This window comes from Lipotes vexillifer, unplaced genomic scaffold, assembly GCF_000442215.2.
Source record: "Lipotes vexillifer unplaced genomic scaffold, Lipotes_vexillifer_v1.1 scaffold34, whole genome shotgun sequence".
Classification (NCBI taxonomy): Eukaryota; Metazoa; Chordata; class Mammalia; order Artiodactyla; family Lipotidae; genus Lipotes; species Lipotes vexillifer.
Window position 1 is genome coordinate 138,900 of NW_006776832.1, and position 19,723 is coordinate 158,622.

Consider the following 19,723-nt stretch of genomic DNA (forward strand, 5'->3'; position numbering starts at 1 on the left):
AGGGAAAGATGCAAAAGAGGTAGAAGGTGAAGCAATCCCACCCCTCCCTGCTTAAAAACTTTACTCCCCTTCCCTGACAAGCACACAGCCTCACCACCCCCTCCAACTCCCTAGAGATTGAAAGGTGGTCATCAGAAGGGCATCCACGGGTAGAGCTAGCTGGGTAGAGGGATTGGATTAGAATGAGATGGTCCCTAGTTCCCTCCAAGTATAATAGTTCTTTGACTTGAAGAGACCAAAATATAGGTGATAAAGAGTGCTGTGGTCACAAAGTAAGGAGGAATCAAAAAAAAAAAAAAAAAAACGAGGGGTCCCTGAGTCTCCTTGACACCATCCTGTGGTATAAGCAGGAAAAGAATATTTAAAAGAGACTTGGATAGAGACACAGATGTACAGAACAAAAGTATGGACACCAAGCGGGGATGGGGGTGGTGGTGGGATGAATTGGGAGATTGGGATTGACATGTATACACTGATGTGTATAAAATGGATGACTAGTAAGAACCTGTTGTATAAAAAATAAATAAAATTTAAAAAATAAATAAAATTTAAAAAAAAAGAGAGAGAGAGAGAGAGACCTGGAAATCCTCTGTCAGCTCCACCACGGTCATCTAGAACGACATTCGCACGCCCATTGCTAGGCGTATCTGGACCCGCTTCCTCTCTGATTTTCTGTGCCATCCAGGCTCAACAAAATCTGTACTTCTTTGGCCCAGAGCTGATTCTGGCAGTGGGGCAGAGAAGAAAAGTGTTTGTTCTCTATCCTATGAGAACATAGATCTTAATTCAGCAACATTCACTGAGTATTAATTACACATCAAGCAAGGGAGATGTGTTTTTAGCATAGTGTTTTTCACCTGTGGGTCATGACCTATTGGTGGTCATAAAACCAATTGAGCAGGTTGTGACCAGTGTTTTATATAAAGCAAAGTATAACAAAATAGAAAATATCCAAAGTAAGAATAATTTTATGAAATGTGTCCCTTTTATGTGTCTGTGTACTATCATGATGTAAAATGTGTTTCTAACTGGATCGTGGCCAAAGTTTTTCAAAACACTGACTGGACTGCTTACTGACGATAGTTTATTTGAACGAGAGGTTAGTACAGGCCTGGAAATCGAATCCTCATGTCCGTGTGGGAAATCCATGCTAGTCTTAGCATCCCTACAAATGAATTTCCAGAGCACGACCTTTACATAAGATGGGGACACTTTCGTCAGGTTCTTAATTCCGGATTTGGGAAAAAAACCATTTGTTTAGTAGATATATTAGTTTCCTAGCACAGCTGTGACGAAGTGCCACAACCAGGGTAGCCCAGAAAACCAGCAATTTCTTGTCTCACAGTTCTGGAGGCCAGAAGTCCCAAATTTACATGTTGGCTAGGGCTGTGCTCCCTCTAAAAACCCTGGGGAATGAGTTGTCCCCTGCCTCTCTCCTCACTTCCTGGAGATCTCGGCTTGTGGCAACACAATTCCAGTCTTCACAACGTGTGCTCCCTGTGTGCAAATATCCTGTTGATAAGGGCGCTGGTCGTATTGAATTAGGGCCCACTACAGTAAACTTCACTTTAACTTGGCCACCTCTATAAAGACTGTATTTGCAAATAAGATCACATCCTGAGTTTCTGGGGGTTAGGGCTTCAGCGTGTCTTTTTGCAGGGACACAATTCATCCCCTAACAATATATTTCAAATTTCTACTAAGCAATCAAGAAAATGGTAGAAATATTTTCCTGTCTTATTGCAGGGGAAGCTGTAAACGTTTGGAAGTCTTCTGATTGGTTTGGCTTCCAAAGTGTAATACCTCTTGGTGTTAGCTAAAATTTCTAGTCCTATGAACATTAACATTTCAGCTCTTTGCATCACCCTTTGGTCAGGAAAACCTATTTGCTCTTGAACGTCAATGGTTTGTTTTTATTTCTACTGGCAGCTAGGTGTTGCATTCTTAGTTACAACATACAAATAATAAAACTGGAAACAAAGTTGCTTGGGTTTCTAGTAAAGAAGTATACATCCATCTATAAAAATGCCCCCTGAAATTACAGGGGCAGACACTTAGCTGTGAACTGATCTGTTTTCCAAAAGGAACAGGGAGATTGTTTTCTACCGTGTTCCCAAATGGAGCTGAACCAAAAATCTGAACAGCAGAACGCCAGCTGCTACATCACACCCCAAATGGAGCGGTATAAATGCTATAAATGGAGGGTTATGAATGTTAATGCCTGAGACTGTGGGTAAATCAAAAGGCTCCAGTATGGCACTTTATATTTTGCAGAGGAAGGAAGGAAAGAAAATGTGCTAATTCCACTCACCTCATCGTCCTCCAAGAAAATTCACCTATGAAAATTCTTCCACTTAGTACATTCTGTTGCAACGTGAGGGAAAAACCTGAATTCCAGAGAAAACGTTTACTTAATACTTTAAATTTTGTCCTTTCACTTGGCCCTCCCTTTCTCTCTCCCCTTGGCTGTTGGTGGTTTTTTTGTTTGTTTATTTGTTTGTATTTAAGCCCCAGTAGATGTTTTTTCTAGTTTCTTCAATGAATAGAACCTAATCCATAGCCTTTACCTATTTTGCTGTACTTCTCAGTACCCAAGGAACACTTACAAACTATTTCTCCTAGCTCAGATCACTTGAAAATGTAAAGCATGTAGCTCAATATGCAGATTATGTTAATTTGGGGGTAGCCAGCCACATTAACCAATTAGAAAGTTGGACTAATTGGAACATTTATCAGGACAGTTCAAAAGGGAATTGAATGGAATGGTGGTTTGATCCAGTAACTGAGTGTCCGTTCTGAATACCTCAGGCTGGGAATTCTCCCAAGAGTATTTGGTTTTTCTTAGACACAGAAAACGCCATGCTTTTCACAATTTCGGTTAGCTTGCTGTGTAATTCAGTTGATAGGGATTGCATTCTGTGGCTTCAGTTTAGACATGAGTGCAGCTCAGGAAGAGATTGTAAGTCTAGGTGTCATCCATTCATGTGCCTTTATGTTCAACCAATGTTGAACCACATAAAAAGATAAGTTAGTATATAGCACAGGGAACGGTACTCAATATTCTGTAATCACCTATATGGGAAAAGAATCTGAAAAAGAATGAATATATGTATATGTGTAACTGAATTACTTTGCCGTAGGCCTGAAGCTAACACAACATTGTAAATCAATTAAACGCCAATATAAAATAAAAATTAAATTAAAAGAAAAAGATAAGTTAGGCCCCCACTAAACCCCTCCTGTCTGTTACTGCCCTTCTCAGTTGTAGCTTCTTAGATTTGGACTGTTACTTGGGTCTACTTGATAAATGTCCTTCCCACAGGTAGCTGTTTTGAGAGACTATAGCACCCCAAGTCTGAGAACATTAAGCACCCAGTGGCCTGACATACATGAGGTGATCGCCCAAATCTCTCAATGTATTTAAATTAAAAAAAAAAAAAAGGCAAACTAATTAGCTGCTTAAACTTGGCTATTATTCTGAGTCAGCAAACAGGGAATAATTAAAACATTGGGTTTATACTAGTAACCAAGGAGGAAACTGAATGAATTCCAGGTTGTTACAGTTTGTCATTGGCTTCATTTCATGACACTGCACTCCCCTCTTCATTCACAGTACATGTGCTTATTTTTAAAAATTGAAAGTAAATCTGAATTAATTCTCGATTTAAAATTTAGGGAAAAAATTGCAACTCAGTTAATATCATTGGACACGTCTGAGATTGATGTAAAGCTAGGAACAGCCATAAATATCTCTATAAATAGGTGTTTGGGGACATATAATAATAGTCCAATATTCATTTTGCACAGAGGTAGAAATGGTGATATTTTCAAATGTTTTGCATTCCAGTGTGTAAATTTTATGGAAAAGTTTATTTTCTCTGTTCTATTTGGAAGAATTGTCCTTGGCCATTTTTCCTTCAAATTGCCTGTAAAGTCAATGCATAAAATTGATTTTTAGAATTAATTGACTTAATCAATTTGAAATCAATGCTTTAGTTGTTTCATAATTTATACTGTTGTCAAGATTACATTATTAAACCCCGGGCAAGGGTACTTTTATGAAAGGGAAAAAAGAAATAGGCTAATTAAGTGTCAAAATTAATTATTTATCCTCGTTTCTTTTCAAATTATATTGTTCTTCTTGGGTACTGTGCATAGATTGCTGCCCTGTTGACTGCTACTGACTAAGCAAATCTACTGCTGAGTCTGTTTCATTTCACTTAAATAACAGTGCTTACATTTTCTTTTTTGGAACACTTAGAACTGCTCCGAATTCAGGGACATATCCAAATTAAGAATTTATGATTTTGTCTTTCATTGACAAATTTACCTTAAACAAATGCAGCCTGAAAAATATTTGCTCATGATTAAAAACTTGTGTTTCTATCGAGACATTCTTGACATAGTGCCAATACATGTTAATAAAATTAATCACCTTGTACACACTATCAGGCATGATGCATTTTGAATGGACTTTGACTAAGGTCGGTGTAGAGTTGCTATAATCAGAAGCATGACATGGAGCTTATAAAGTCCACAAGATCTTGTGCCAGAATGAGGACATTCACTCCAGAGTATTTTGATAAGTTAAAATTGAAGGCAAGGCAGTAAACAACAAAAGTGTGTTCGTTGTCTGCACATCACTAGCTGTGTGACCTGGTTAAGCTGTGTGCCCGCTCTGAGCCTGCTGTTCTCAAGGGAGGGGCAAGTACCAGGGAGGGTTTTTATGAGGGTTTACATGAGATAATTAACGTCAAGCACATGATAGTACCTGGCTGATGAATAAGTGTCTGAGGGAGAGAAGGTGTAAAGAAAGAAAAGATTGATTTTGATTGCCTCTGTTGGCTACAAGGAAATTTTCAGGCACACACAAAAAGTGTTAACCAAAGCACATGAACAGCTGTGTTCAGAACTCTGTACCATTAAATCATCTCCCAAAGCACTCCTGAATTCTAAGAAAACCAACCATACTGCTAATTGAATGTTCACTGAAGTACCCTTGTTAATTTTCATTATAATTTGTTACATGTTAGAGTTAAGGATCTGTTCTGGGCAAAAAAGTATTTAGTGCAGTGCTCATTTTATAACACTTGTGTGGCCAAAATCTTGGCCCCCTGTACACCGATGCCGAAATGAGATACAGAGACAGTTTTGGAGGAGAAAGAAAGGGTGGGTTTATTCTTTGCCAGACAAAGAGGGGAACACGGCAGGCTAGCACCTCAAGAACTGTGCCCCCTCCCTGGGGCATAGGGAGAGGTCAGGGCTCATGGTCAGGGGTGTGCAATAAGGATGGAGGCAGTAACAGTCCTGCATTCTTCTTTCTTTTGCAGAGTTTCGAAAGGGTGGGGTTGCTGACAGGATTAGGGTGTGTGCAGGGTCTCAGGTGGTCAGTCCGCTAATCTTGATGAGTTTCTCTGGGCCGTTTAATCTTGCCTCACGTGGTTTCCTGGCAGCTCCTGGCAGCTCCTCCCTTGATTTGCAACTGTTCGAATCTGCCCTTTGGAACTCAGGGAAGGTCATGGAGGCTGGAGTCTTGCCTACAAGAAATGGGGAACAAAAAGGCCTCTGTGCCTGGGAGCCCCATAGGCCCCGCTCGGTTTCACATGGAGGCAATGTTCCCATAATAGTAAAATCATTATAGGTTTTTTGTTGCAGCCTTTTTGCACAGTGTTGGTCACACTTAGTACTTTTTGACACTGAACCCTTGATTAGGAAACAAACCCAATTCTAACATGTTTATAATTTGTTAAGTGTTTTCAAGGACTATTTTGAAGTCAAATGTGTAAGCCCCTTGTATCAGTCTGGCTTAAAGTAGTCACTACTGTAATAGCGCTGCTCTAGGTGGTTTCTTCCCAAGACACCTGCACAGTTCCCAGGTGTTAGTGCCTGTAACTTGTCAAGCTTTGCCTTCAGCCCATTAACACTGGAGTCAAGAATAAAGCTGACCTATCACTTACCTTTCACTTGGGAAGAATTGGCACAGTCAGTTACAAACAAAATCTTTGGCAAGATAAACACTAGAATAGTTAAGCGATATTGACATTGGAAACCAAAATCATGAGAGAGTGAGACACAGTATGCCATATTTTATGTGCCGTCTTGCAACTAAAATGTTAAGACCTTTTCAACTTCCAGGACAGGGGTGCATGCGTGTGTGTGTGTGTGTGTGTGTGTGTGTTTTACATATAACTTGTAATAAGATTTTTGGTGATTGCCAGGATAATATTACCAACTGAAGCAAATTTTTCTCTTTACATCAGTGATGCTTGTGGTATACCACAGGGGTACAAGAAGAAAATATTAGCGCTTCTTAATTTTATCTGATACTTCACATTTCTACTTTTATCTGTTTAATGATGCACATAATTAACATAAATAGATACTTAGTCATACATTAAGGGAGTAGCTGCTTAAAAGCAAATTTTTATATGAGTGTGTAATCAAAAATGTTGAGAGACCACTCCGGTAGACACTGAAGGGGAGAGACTCATTCATTGATTCGAGGTCATTTATCAGAAGAAAAAAACGTGTAGAAGGAAAAATATTTTGCTATAGTATATATTTTTAATTAAATATTTTTATATTAAGCTTCATATTGCTTCAGTGCTGTTTGAGGAACTTAAACTGTGGCTGCATTGCGTCTTCATTGCTGTACACGAGCCTTCTCTAGTTGAGGCGAGCGGGGGCTACTCTTCATTGTGGTGTGCGGGCTTCTCACTGCGGTGGTTTCTCTTGTTGTGGAGCACGGGCTTCAGTAGTTGCGGCATGTGGGCTCAGTAGCTGTGGCTCAGGGGCTCTAAAGCACAGGCTCAGTAGTTGTGGCGCACAGGCTTCGTTGCTCCGCGGCACGTGGGATCTTCCTGGACCACGTATCGAACCCATGTCCCCTGCATTGGCAGGCGAATTCTTAAGCACTGCGCCACCAGGGAAGTCCCTTAAACTATTTTTTATAGTTTCATTTGTGTCCTTTCATGTTATTCACCCTCATTAATACTGTGCGTAACTATAGAGACAAAGAGCATGAGTGTTGTTTACTGATGCCCTAGCACTTCATTGCTAGGGCAGCGTACACTTAACAGGGGTATTTTGTTGGCTGTCTTACTTTCATCATCATGTTAATGAGTTGTAATTAGCTTTATTGAGATAATTGAGTATGTAATCATTTTAAGGGTTTATGTGTAATATATGAATACTTGGATTGGGCTTGTAGAATAAGGTAGTAAAAAACTTCCTCTTCAAAGGGTGATGTGAATTACTTTTGCCTTAGGCTAATCTTGAAGGAAACCTCTCTTGATGGTCTCCCTTGAAGAAGTAACTGACCTTGGCTAGGTCCAAGGTAGAGTATATTTTACTAACCTTACTCCATAGTGAGATTAGCTCTAATGGGTCAAAAGAAAAACTGTGATAGGTGGAACAGAGTTTTAGTAAAATTGAGATGTTATGATATTACCAGGAATTATATTAATTCAAGTTTTATTTTCCTTTCAGTTCGCAGGAAGATGAAAGACCTATGTCACCTTTCTATTTGAGGTACTTATTTGATTTTTATTGGTCTGTAACAGGGAATTGGGGCGGGTTAAGGCTTCTTTGGGTTTATTTGCCGATGTTAATTCTTTTCAATAGAATATTCTGTGCTGTGGCCAGACTAAGCTTATTGGAATCCCTCACCATAATGTTCATGCTATATTTTTCTTCTCTTTTGTTTAAGAAATCTTAGAACAAATGTTAACGTAGTTGAAAAGACTAAAATAAGATATTTGGTTTTAAATTCAAAGATGTCAAGCTATCCATCTGAATTTCAAAATCTGCCTAATGATTAGGCTGTAACCTAAATTTTAAAATCTCTGTTCTACACACACATGCTGGTGGGGCGGGTTCTGAGCCTAAGGCTCACTTGCTGAAGGAGTCTTGGGTTACGTTAGGTCATTTTCTAGATAGTAGTGAAGTGTGAAACTAATGTTCAGCAAGTTCTTGAGAGTTCAGGATTATTTTCTAAAGTTTATAAAGCCAGAATGACAACTCTTAAAACAGGTAAGTTTACATCAAAGTAGATGTTAGATGAGATCACTTCCCTCCAGACTAAGAAGTTGTTGTATTGATGTGATTTTCAGTGAACCATCCCACTTAGGTATCAGTAATAACCTGGAACCAGGCTTTTCTTACTTGCTGCATTTCTTTCCTCACTACCTACCCACTTCAGAGGCTTAGAAACTATATTTGAAAGTAATATGACCATATAAATTCAAGTTTAAATTGCTGAAGTTTTTTTTTTTGTTTTTCTTTTAACCTTTCCTCAATTTTGAATTCTACTTTTTAAAAAGCAGTGTCGGGTGGGGAGAAAAGGGAACCCTCTTGCACTGTTGGTGGGAATGTAAATTGATACAGCCACTATGAGAACAGTATGGAGGTTCCTTAAAAAACTACAAATAGAACTACCATACCACCCAGCAACCCCACTACTGGGCATATACCCTGAGAAAACTGTAATTCAAAAAGAGTCATGTACCACAATGTTCATTGCAGCTCTATTTACAATAGCCAGGACATGGAAACAACCTAAGTGTCCATCGACAGGTGAATGGATAAAGAAGATGTGGCACATATATACAATGGAATATTACTCAGCCATAAAAAGAAACAAAATTGAGTTATTTGTAGTGAGCCGGATGGACCTAGAGTCTGTCATACAGAGTGAAGTAAGTCAGAAAGAGAAAAACAAATACTGTATGCTAACACATATATATGGAATCTAAAAAAAAAAAAAATGGTCATGAAGAACCTAGGGGCAGGACGGGAATAAAGACACAGACCTACTAGAGAATGGACTTGAGGATATGGGGAGGGGGAAGGGTAAGCTGGCACGAAGTGAGAGAGTGGCATGGACATAGATACGCTACCAAATGTAAAATAGATAGCTAGTGGGAAGCAGCCGCATAGCACAGGGAGATCAGCTCAGTGCTCTGTGACCACTTAGAGGGGTGGGATAGGGAGAGTGGGAGGGAGACACAAGAGGGAGGAGATATGGGGACATATGTATATGCATAGCTGATTCACTTTGTTGTAAAGCAGAAACTAACACACCATTGTAAAGCAATTATACTCCAATAAAAATGTTAAAAAAAAAAAAAAAAAAGCAGTGTCAGGGTATCGCATAAATACTTTGTTTCTGAGTCTGATTTGTTGCAATAGTCTCAGTGTTAGATTTAGACCTTAATTCAACCACCACAGTTCCGAAATGTGTCATAGGGCGTCAGGCTTGGCCAAGTAACTGGTTTGCAGTCGTGCTCTGCCCTTTAGCTACTTGAAGCTTATTGCGTAATCACTTTGTGGCAAGGCAGGGAACATCTGAGGTTTCAGTTTGAGACAACATGGTGGTCCATTTGATTCGTCCTTGGTTTCCTGCCAACCAATAAAATTACATGATAATTTAAAAATTATGTAAGAATTAGGTTGGTACAAGTTAATTTAGTTTTTTTTCTTACCCACTTGACATGAAATAGGGAGAATCTATTGATAAAACATGAACTCTTTTTTTTTTTAATTATTTGCATGGCTGATTTGAGATTGACTTTTGAGTTAATCTAGTGTACAGAATTCAAGTAGAAAAAGGAAAACATGATTGTTAATTATGACTAAGTTCTAGATTTTGGGAGTAGAAACAGAAACATGTCCACTGATAATTTAATGTATAAATCAGTGTGTGTTTTTTTTTTGCACTACCTCTAGTAAGAGCAAATGAGTGCTTAAACATTTTAAATAAATTTTTATAATGTCCTTGTCTTCTATTCCTTTCCCTCCAACTTTATTACAATTCCTTTGCTGCAGTGTTAGAAAAGGGGAGTCATTACATGACTAATGAATTTCATAATGATTTATTAACATGATGAAAAACTAAATTGGCTCTTTTAAATCCAAAATAATTTTTTCTGTGCCTTTGAAAAGTAAAAAATGATTGGTAGTGGCAAAATGGTATCTTCCCTGGCTAAGGATATTGAATACTAGATATTATGTATCGACAGTGTTAATTGGTCAGGTTTTTCAGGGGAGGAAAGGCCCAATCAAGAGATGAGACACATCTGAGGTGGGTATTCACCAGAAGTAGATTCAGCCACAAGCAGCCAGGCAGTGGAGATGGGGTGTTGAACGGAGGGGTATTCCGTTTCGTGGTTTATTCTGAGAGGTCCGACATAAGGTAGTAGAATGGCAAATCTCAGTGGCTGCAAGTTTGGGAGTGGGCAGTCTTCAGGTAGACCAAATCAAAACAGAGAAGATGAAGGCAAAGCAGACCTCCCATTTCAGAGGAAGGAGAATAGCTGCTCTATAAAGGAACTCAGATACAGTAGATCAGACAGGCATCCAGCAATTGGAGTGGAGACAAGGTGCATTATTTATAACAGCAAGAGAGGGTCTGTGTCTGGAGTAGAGATGCACAGCATACCGAGAGTCTGCAGTGCGCTAGTGGAGGTTCCAGAACCTTCCTGTGGCTGGGGGTAGGGAGGTCGGTTACAGGAACAGAGACCGAGAGGGGCCCTTTCAGTCATTACCTTGCTCCACCGTTCACCCTGTAGAATTGCGGTTTCTGTGATTGCTATTCTAACATCTACGGCTGAACCACGTGTTAGTCTACTGTACGTTTCCACTGCCTTCAGGCTTTTCTGTAGTAAGGTAGGCCTCTTATAAATAGACATGCACTCAGATGTTCTCATTCTAGATGAATAGTCTTCTGTGATAAGAACTCTGTCTTTAATTCCAGTACTTCTCCAGCCTAACCTAATTCACCATAGAGCCATTTGTCCTTTTCTGCAAAGGAAAGAAGTAGTAGCTACAAATCTACACCTGCCACCATCCCATGTGGCAAGTTTATTGCAGCTACAGTAGCTCAAACAGTAGGTGTCATTGTTCCCCAGATGCTCATTAGAGATTACCCGCCCTGTTGAAGTGATTAAGGGAATGAAAGGGAAGGACCGGTTATACCAAACCCTTAGTGAGATTGCCGCAAATAAACACGAACCTGCGTGCTAAAGGTGCAGAACATGCTTGGCCAAGATGCCCACACCCTGGCCTCTTTCCTAGTCTAGGCTGGAATCCCAGGAAAGGAGCCCCTACCTCAATTGCTCAGATGAGTGTGAAAGCAGCTTGCAGTAGGTTTTCTTCTGTGCCACATGCAGCCTGTTGTCTGAATTCTTTTGGTGGCATCCAGTCAGATCTGGTTGGGATCTGTTGCTAGTTCTATTTCTATTTATCTAAGTCTTCAGTGTTGCCAAGCCCAGGTTTTGATTTCTGTGGTTATTTCCACTGGCAGTAGGGTTCTTTTTTTTTTTTTTTTTGCGGTACGCGGGCCTCTCAGTGTTGTGGCCTCTCCCATTGCGGAGCACAGGCTCCGGACACGCAGGCTCAGCAGCCATGGCTCACTGGCGCAGCCTCTCCGCGGCATGTGGGACCTTCCCGGACTGGGGCACGAACCCGTGTTCCCTGCATCAGCAGGCGGACTCTCAACCACTGCGCCACCAGGGAAGCCCTCAGCCAGGTTTTTGATAATGGCTCTGCCTGAATTGATTGTTCCCCCTTACGAACCCCTAAACACAAAGAACTATTTGGGACCTATAAGGAGAAATTACAAGCTAGGGGAAAGGATGACTTCCTCTGAGGACTCAGAGTAGAAACAATTTCAGAAAACTGTTTTTTGTATGATTCAGAGGAAAACTTGAGAAGTAATATGTGCCAGTCTTCTCCAAAAATGCTCAAGGACATAACCAATCTCTTTGAAATATGAGTAGGAACCTGTAAGGAGTGAATAAGTTGAGAATTAAAAGGCTAGAGACACACAACAACAGCTGAAATGAGGGGAAGAGAAGCCTAGAAACGTATTTGCAGATATTTTTAAAACTTTGGAAAGCAGTAAAGAGCAGAAAGTATTTAAAATAAATCAAGTAATGATGAGAGAGAAACTTGAGAAGCTCTTCCAAAATAAAAAGGGTAAAGAAAAAGCTGTGAGAGAAATAATGTTAGATATGAAAGTCAGAGATCAGAAAGCCAACCTGAAAATTATGATTCTAAGCAAGAAACCATACGAATAGAAATAGAAGTAGAAATCAGTGTTAATATATACCCAGCTAATTGAGAGGTGAATCCCCCAAAATATTTTTTTAATTAAGAAGTAGAAACCTGATTATAATTATTAGTGGAGGGCCAAAGAAAGTAATGAAATTCTAAATTTCTTATCTTGCACGGAAGGTAGGAGAGTAGAAGCAGGCGTCAGGTGTTTCAGGGTTGTTTTCTTTTTTTTTTGGTGGTTTGTTTTTTGGGTTTTTGTTTCAGTTTTAATAGTTACAGATGTATGGGTTGTAGAGGCAACAACTAGTAGAATTGTGCATAGGATTCGTATATCCCAAATCACCTCAGAAGATAAGAGCAAAGACAGAAATCAAAGGAAAAGGAAGCTCCAAAATTATAAAACATAAAGCAAAAACATAAAACTAGAAAAAATGTATCAGCTATGACAATAAGTGTAAATGGATTAAATTCTTTGATAAAAGCTAAAAGTAATTTTTTTTAAATGACTGCTTGAACTATGTTTTGCTCAAAAGAGCTATGCCTAAAACAAAATAGCACAGAAAGGTTAATAATATAGGATTTATCTCTGATAAATATGAACAGAAAGAAAGCAGAGATAGCAATATCAATACCAGAACAACTAGAGTTTAAAGCCAAATCCATTAAACAGGACAAACCTAGACTTACTTTATTGGGTAAAATCCATACTAAAAATATAAAGGTTAAAATAATAAGTATGTATAAACTAGCATTGTATCAAATCATATGACTTTAAACCCTTAAGTTAACAAGGATAAATATGCAAACACATTTGAAGTATAGAACATATATATACCACAATATGTCTATAACAAAAATTTATAAATAGCGCTGAGAATTTAATAAAATTAATAAGATTTAAAATATAGGAGCATCACATACACTAAACTTTACAACCTACAAATAGGGCTTAAGCATTCGTGCTACTTTCTAAAAGATTACTCAGCTATCTCTAAAAGTTCTTGAAGAGTAGAAATATTAAGTTGTGTCTTCTAACCACAGTGTAATTAATAACAAAAAATTTCCAATCAACCAAGGAAAACTCTCCTAAAGGGAGGAAGAAATTCAAATAGGAAATAAAAACAGACTATTTGGAAGAAAAAGAGGAAAAGTACATATAAAAATTTGTGGAATGAGATCTAAGCTCTTTTTAAGAGGTAACTTCACCTTCTTAAAAAGATTGAAAGTAAATGAGCCACACATTCAGAATAAGAAGTTATAAAAAGGAAGAAAAGCAACTTCTTGGAAACCCAAAAGGATTTAATAATAATAAAAGAAAACATGAAAATAGCAGAACTCATGTTTGAATCCAGGAACTCATTCTTTGAGAGTAAAAATGAAAAAAAATAAAGAAAACCTTTGGTAAACTTAAGAAAAAAAAAAAAAGGGACAGTACTAATAATCAGAAGTGAAGTTTGCTGTGAGGGGTGTAGTAGTTTTTAAAAGGTTATAGAATACTTCATGCAATTTTATGCTAATAAACATGAAAACCTAGATGAAATAAAAGGTTTTCTGGAAAGCATAAATTTTGAGAAGAAATTTCCATGTGAATGCAAAAAGTACTTTTAATAATCTGTTCTAATTCTAAGAAAAGAAATAGATGTGTAGCCAAAGATTTATGTGAATAGCAGCATTATTTGAGAATAAGAATTATGTTTTTATTAAGGACATATCTGAAGCCAGATTACATGAGATGGAATCAGAGCTATGTAAACTTGAGTGAGATACTAAACCTCTCGGAACCTCAGTTTCCTCATCTATAAATGGGTATAGTATATATAGTCACCTCTCCATTTCATTTCTCAATTTTGCTTTGTAAAGACCTTAGTCTAAAAACTAAAATAAACCTCTGGATTTCTTTTTATGCAAAACATTCTAAATATATGAAACTGATAACTCCCATAATTAGGGCCCTAAAGAAGCTGTACAAAATGTATTTTGACATTTTGATGGGCTCAGTTTAATTTGTTAGAAAATATTTAATACAGTATCAAGATATAGGAATGAAGAATAATTCATTTCTTCAAATCAGTCCTAATACTTAAAGGAATAGTATGTGTGAGTTTCGATAAAAATATGTGGGGATAAATATTTTTTGTCAAAATCTAAATACCTATAAATGCTCCCTAAAATTTCTGCATGCGATAGTCATAACTAAAAGTTAAAGCAAAGTGAATAAATATTGAGGACTGAGTGTATTTGTTTTATGGCACTGTAGAGAATTGAACTAAAATCATGAAAATGTTTTCATTTACAAATTCATTATACAGTTACAAGGAAATAGTGGTACAATCATCTTATAATGTTGACACTGTGTATCAACTTTTAGTATTTTAAGATGATACTAAAAATACCGTATTCTGTTAAATAGACAAATTAAGAGTTTCACTCTGGTTTGATGATTAGTTACTGGATCCTCATCCTGAGGCTTAAACAAACATCACATAATTGTCTTTTAAATTCTTACTCATTAAAAAAAATTGAATGTAAATATTATCTTCTAGAGAAAAAGGACAATTCTGTTAGACCTAATGATTCCTACTAAAACAATATTTTACGGGCAGCATTTTATACACCACTGAAAAGAGAATATACTGAAGTAAGAGGACAGAAAAAAGAGAACACATCCGGGGCTTCCCTGGTGGCGCAGTGCTTGAGAGTCCGCCTGCCGATGCAGGAGACGCGGGGTCGTGCCCCGGTTCGGGAAGATCCCCCATGCCGCGGAGCGGCTGGGCCCGTGAGCCATGGCCACTGAGCCTGCGCGTCCGGAGCCTGTGCTCCGCAAATGGGAGAGGCCACAACAGGGGGAGGCCCGCATAACGCAAGGAAAAAAAAAAGAGAACACATCCGGGGCTTCCCTGGTGGCGCAGTGCTTGAGAGTCCGCCTGCCGATGCAGGAGACGCGGGGTCGTGCCCCGGTTCGGGAAGATCCCCCATGCCGCGGAGCGGCTGGGCCCGTGAGCCATGGCCACTGAGCCTGCGCGTCCGGAGCCTGTGCTCCGCAAATGGGAGAGGCCACAACAGTGAGAGGCCCGCATAACGCAAGGAAAAAAAAAAAAGAGAACACATCCTTCTCCAAGCTGTCTAGTTTCAGTAGATTTGAAAGATTTCTTTATTTCAAATCAAGAGATCTAATAAGAGAATCACTTGTCAACAGGCATTCTGTGCACCTTATCACATGCAAATTTTATAGACTAACATTGCTGAGCATAATCACTTTATGGAAAAGTTTTGCTAATAGAAATAAAGACTAAATATATTTAACTATATCATAGAATATATCATAGAATATATCATAGAATATATTTCAGAGTAGGCTTAGAATCTGTTTTGAATGACCGTACCAGGAGAACATTCATTTGCATCATCGCTTAAGTAGGCTTGGGTAATGAAATTGACCATATTGCTGAGTCTGCTTATTTATTTTAGTTTTGAATACTTGCTTTATCAACATTAGGAAATGAATTCTTCCATATTCAGGTGTTTATACTGCATAAGTAAGAGATCTTCTTAGCTCTCTCATTATTCTTAGCTCTCTGCAGGGGATAGAAAACAAGCTACGTGTAGATGAAGAAAATCATTATCTTTCACTTTAGCTTATTTGCTTATTGTCTTTTTGTTAGTGTCTTAACATTACCTCCATAAGCTGATCATAGCAACGGAAGCAGGCCCTATTTCTGACATTAAATATTCTTAGAAATCTTGTTATTGATGAATTGTTAAGCACATCCCACAGGAACTATGGAGGTGACTGGATACCTGACCAAAGCCATTTTGGTATCTGATAAACCCTAACTGTGACTGACACTGTCATAAAATTAAATATGCAGTTATAACCTTTTGTAATGAATTAAACTTTAGGGCAGTAAACTTGAAACTGAGCTAGTCATAAACTTTTAGGGCTAAAAGAAAATCACAGAGATCATGAACCAAGGCTTTCATTTTCTGTATGAAGAAACCAGCCCAAAGCAGCCAAGCTAACCAACAATCTGACTGTGATTGCAGCTAATTAACTGCAGAGCCAAGACCAGAACTTCACTTTTCTGATTCCCAACGCAAAGCATTCTCTTTTCGGAATACTTTCTTTAGGCCCCTCGGAGCTGGAAATGCAACTGTTGGGAGCTTCGGAGGCTGCAGAGCCGTAGGCGGCGGTGGCCTGGGAGGTCCGGGCGCTGTGACCAGGCTGCGGTCCCTCGTCTCTTCCTCTCTCTGGCCACCTCCTGTCTCGAAAATAACTTTTTTACTATAAAGAAAGGAGAAAAATTGTAGCCGTCCGCCCCTCCCTCCCTCCCTCCCTCTCTCTCTCTCAGCCCTCTGACCTGTGAGGGAGCCCGGGGCGACCCCGCGCATCCCTTCTACATCCGGGCCAACACCGTGATAGGCGAGATGGCCGCCAACGAGGCCTTCATCTCCAAGTTCCTCCGCATCAAGGGGCTCACGAGCGAGCGACAGCTGCAGTCCTTCTGCCAGAGCCTGCAGCGGTTGCTGGCAGAACATTAGAAACATCACTGGTTCCCAGAAAAGCCCTGCAAGGGATCGGGTTACCGTTGTATTCGCACGCATCAACCATAAAATGGATCCTCTCATTGGACAGGCAGCACAGCCGATTGGACCGAGCGGTCAGGAGCTGTTCAGGCTTCTCCCAAGTGAACTCACACTCTGGGTTGACCCTTACGAAGTGTCCTACAGAATTGGAGAGGATGGCTCCATCTGTGTGCTGTACGAAGCCTCACCAGCAGGAGGTAGCACCCACAACAGTACCAACGTGCAAACGGTAGACAGCAGAATCAGCTGTAAGGAGGAACTTCTCTTGGACAGAACAAGCCCTTCCAAACACTACAGTATAATGACTGTATCAGGTTAAGATATAGTCTATGGATGCATCATCTTATAATGGATGGATAAATTTGATACTTGCTTTGGGTGGGCGCCTCTTGGGGGATGGATTATGGAATTTAAACCATGTCACAGCTGTGAAGATCTGGCACAAAATAGAGTGCTGAAAAATTTTTTTAAGTGACAGTGCCATAGTTGGGACAGTACCTTTCAATGATTTAATAGCCTGTGAGTCCACGTAAATGATCACCTTATTTGCAAGGGAGAGAAGTCCTAGGGTGGTTTCAGTTTCTCCCAGACATGATGCCTAAATTTTTACATCAGTCCCTTTAACGCAAATCTGTATTTCAAAGAACCTTTCTCTGTAGTAGAACTTGCAGAGGAAATTTGCACTATTACACTTAAAGTTGTTATCCTTTTTGGCAGCTCAGCAGGAAAGCTCAACATTTTAAACATGGTAGTACTGGAAATTTTATGACAAGATTTTTACCTAGCACTTAAATATGAATGTACATAAGACAAACTAGTAAATATGACCTGGGGAAATGGTCAGACCTTGTATTGTGTTTTTGGCCTTGAAAGTAGCAAGTGACCAGAATCTGCAGTGGCAACAGGCTTTGAAAGAGACCCTTAAAAAGACACTATCTCAAGTGTGGTGTTAGCACCAGCCAGCTCTCTGTACGTCTGCTAGCTTGTAGTTTTCTAAGACTGAGTATACTTCTTATTTTTAGAAAGTGGAGGTCTGGTTTGTAACTTTTCTTGTACTTAATTGGGTAAAAGTCTTTTCCATAAACCACCATCTATTTTGTGAACCTTGTTAGTCATAGTTTGTTTGGTAAATTATGAACTGGTGTGAATTTGTACAGTTCATGTGTATTGATTGTGGCAGAGTTGTACAGATTTCTGTATTTTGGATGAGGGATTTTTCTTCTCTCTATAATAAATTGTTTCTTGACATTTAAAAAAAAGTACTTCCTTTAGAAAAATTCTATTTTAAAAGCACGGAAGTATGGACACGTTAAGTAATACCAAAAATTCCAAAGGCCTATTACAAGATCACAAAAATATAAATTTATCATAAATTTGACCTAGGATAAATGTATTAACAAAAATCAATATGGTTTAATTACTTAGTCTTATTATTGACTTATTTATTTTGCATTCTGAGAAAGGCTCTTTAAGACTGATTTAGATGGCTCAGGTAATTTTTCTTTAAGCTCTGAGGGAAATGTTATTCATTCCAATTAGCATATGTTTTCCAAATCATACCTTCATAACTTAGAATCTTTAAAAACAGCAGTTGTGATATCTAAGTCACTGAAGTCTAAACGAATTTTAGTTGCAAGAATTTGGAAACTTGCTCAACAACGTCCTCCACAAATCAACAGCATCAGAATCACTGGGGAATGTGTTAGAAATACAAAATCTCAGGTCCTCTTTCCTAGACCTAGACCTACTGTATCAGAATCTGTGTGTCAGCAAGATCCCGGGTGATTCTGATGCACATTAGAGTTTGAGAGGCCCTTCCTCGGAGAGTTAGGAGGCTCAGAACCTGGTCCCGTTTGCTGTCATTTCCGCGTCTCTTTCTTCCTCGCCTTTCTTCATCTTTTCCTCCCTACGCCCCACCCCACCCCAAAAGGAACATAAAAATATCGGTGTGTGCTTTTTAATAAGCAAAAAGAAGTTCAGGTGAAAAGTGTGTAGAAGGGGGGAGAGGAAATATATCTCTTCGTTCTGAGATGGCGTGGCTGACTGACTGGCTGATTATATTGATATGTCTTTGGAATGTTTTTAGTATCTAGCAGCTCTGTATTCTTTTCTCGCCTGTATGTTCTCCCGGAGTCATTATTCAAATCGGCCCCTGCCCCCAAAACCAAGGTTGTGTAACTGCGTGAGACGTGGAGTGCCGGAGTTAATTATACAGTGTTGAATTTACAGAGGGTGAGCCACAGGCATCGAAAGCAGGGACTGCCTGTTCCAGCTAAGGACAGAGGGCCGCAGAGGATTTATTGTTGGTTATGTAACCTGGGAACCTCTATGAATAGCAGGTATTGTGAGGCAGAGATGGTTGTAATTAAAAGCAAAGTTAAATACCTGAGTCCAGGCCTCCATATAGGAAGATGACTCTAGTGAGTGTTTCTTCTAGTGAGTGATGGATTCAAAAAGTCGAGTGTAGTGATTAGGAGCTTAGACTCTAAGCTAAAACTTTCTTGGTTCCAATCTCAGCTCATCTGCTTCTTGGCTCTATGACTGTGAGTTACTTAACCTCTCTAACCTCTTCGTTTGAAAATAGGGAAAAGAAAACAATGGTACCTACTTCATGGGGTTATTGTAAACAGTAAATGAGAAAAGCTATGTAAACAGTACTAAGCACAATGTCTGAAACATAGTGAGCGCCCAGTAAGCATTCGGGTTGATTTATTTGTTCATTCATTTATTAATACGTTTCCCTGTGAACAACAACACTCTTTTATGCAGTTTTTCTGGGACTTGGCTGTGGTTTGTGACCATGACAAAGAGCTACAGCTTTAGCTAAAGGAATTCTCTGGGGTTAAAGAGTGAGTGTCCGTTGATCACCTCTGGGATAATGAGTACTGTGCTGGGTATGGTGCTGGTGGTATTTGTAGGTATTGTCATGAAAGAAAATGAGGAATATTATACAATCCCTTGAAGCACTTAGGTTCTAAATGGAAAGGGATGAGATACACATATACATGCACATGGAAGAAAAACTCGGCAGATGATTCCAAAGCAACACATTCACATGCTGAAAATTCTGTAGTATAAATGAGGA

At 39.1% G+C, this 19,723-nt stretch overlaps 1 protein-coding gene and 1 pseudogene across 1 annotated transcript in view; both read left to right on the top strand.

The window, feature by feature from the left end:
• Positions 1–19,723, top strand: part of LOC103075703 (protein FAM13A) — a 93,669-nt gene that overhangs the window by 9,268 nt on the left and 64,678 nt on the right. The window lies entirely within an intron of this gene.
• On the top strand, positions 8,013–16,957 carry LOC103081560 (protein BTG1 pseudogene; annotated as a pseudogene).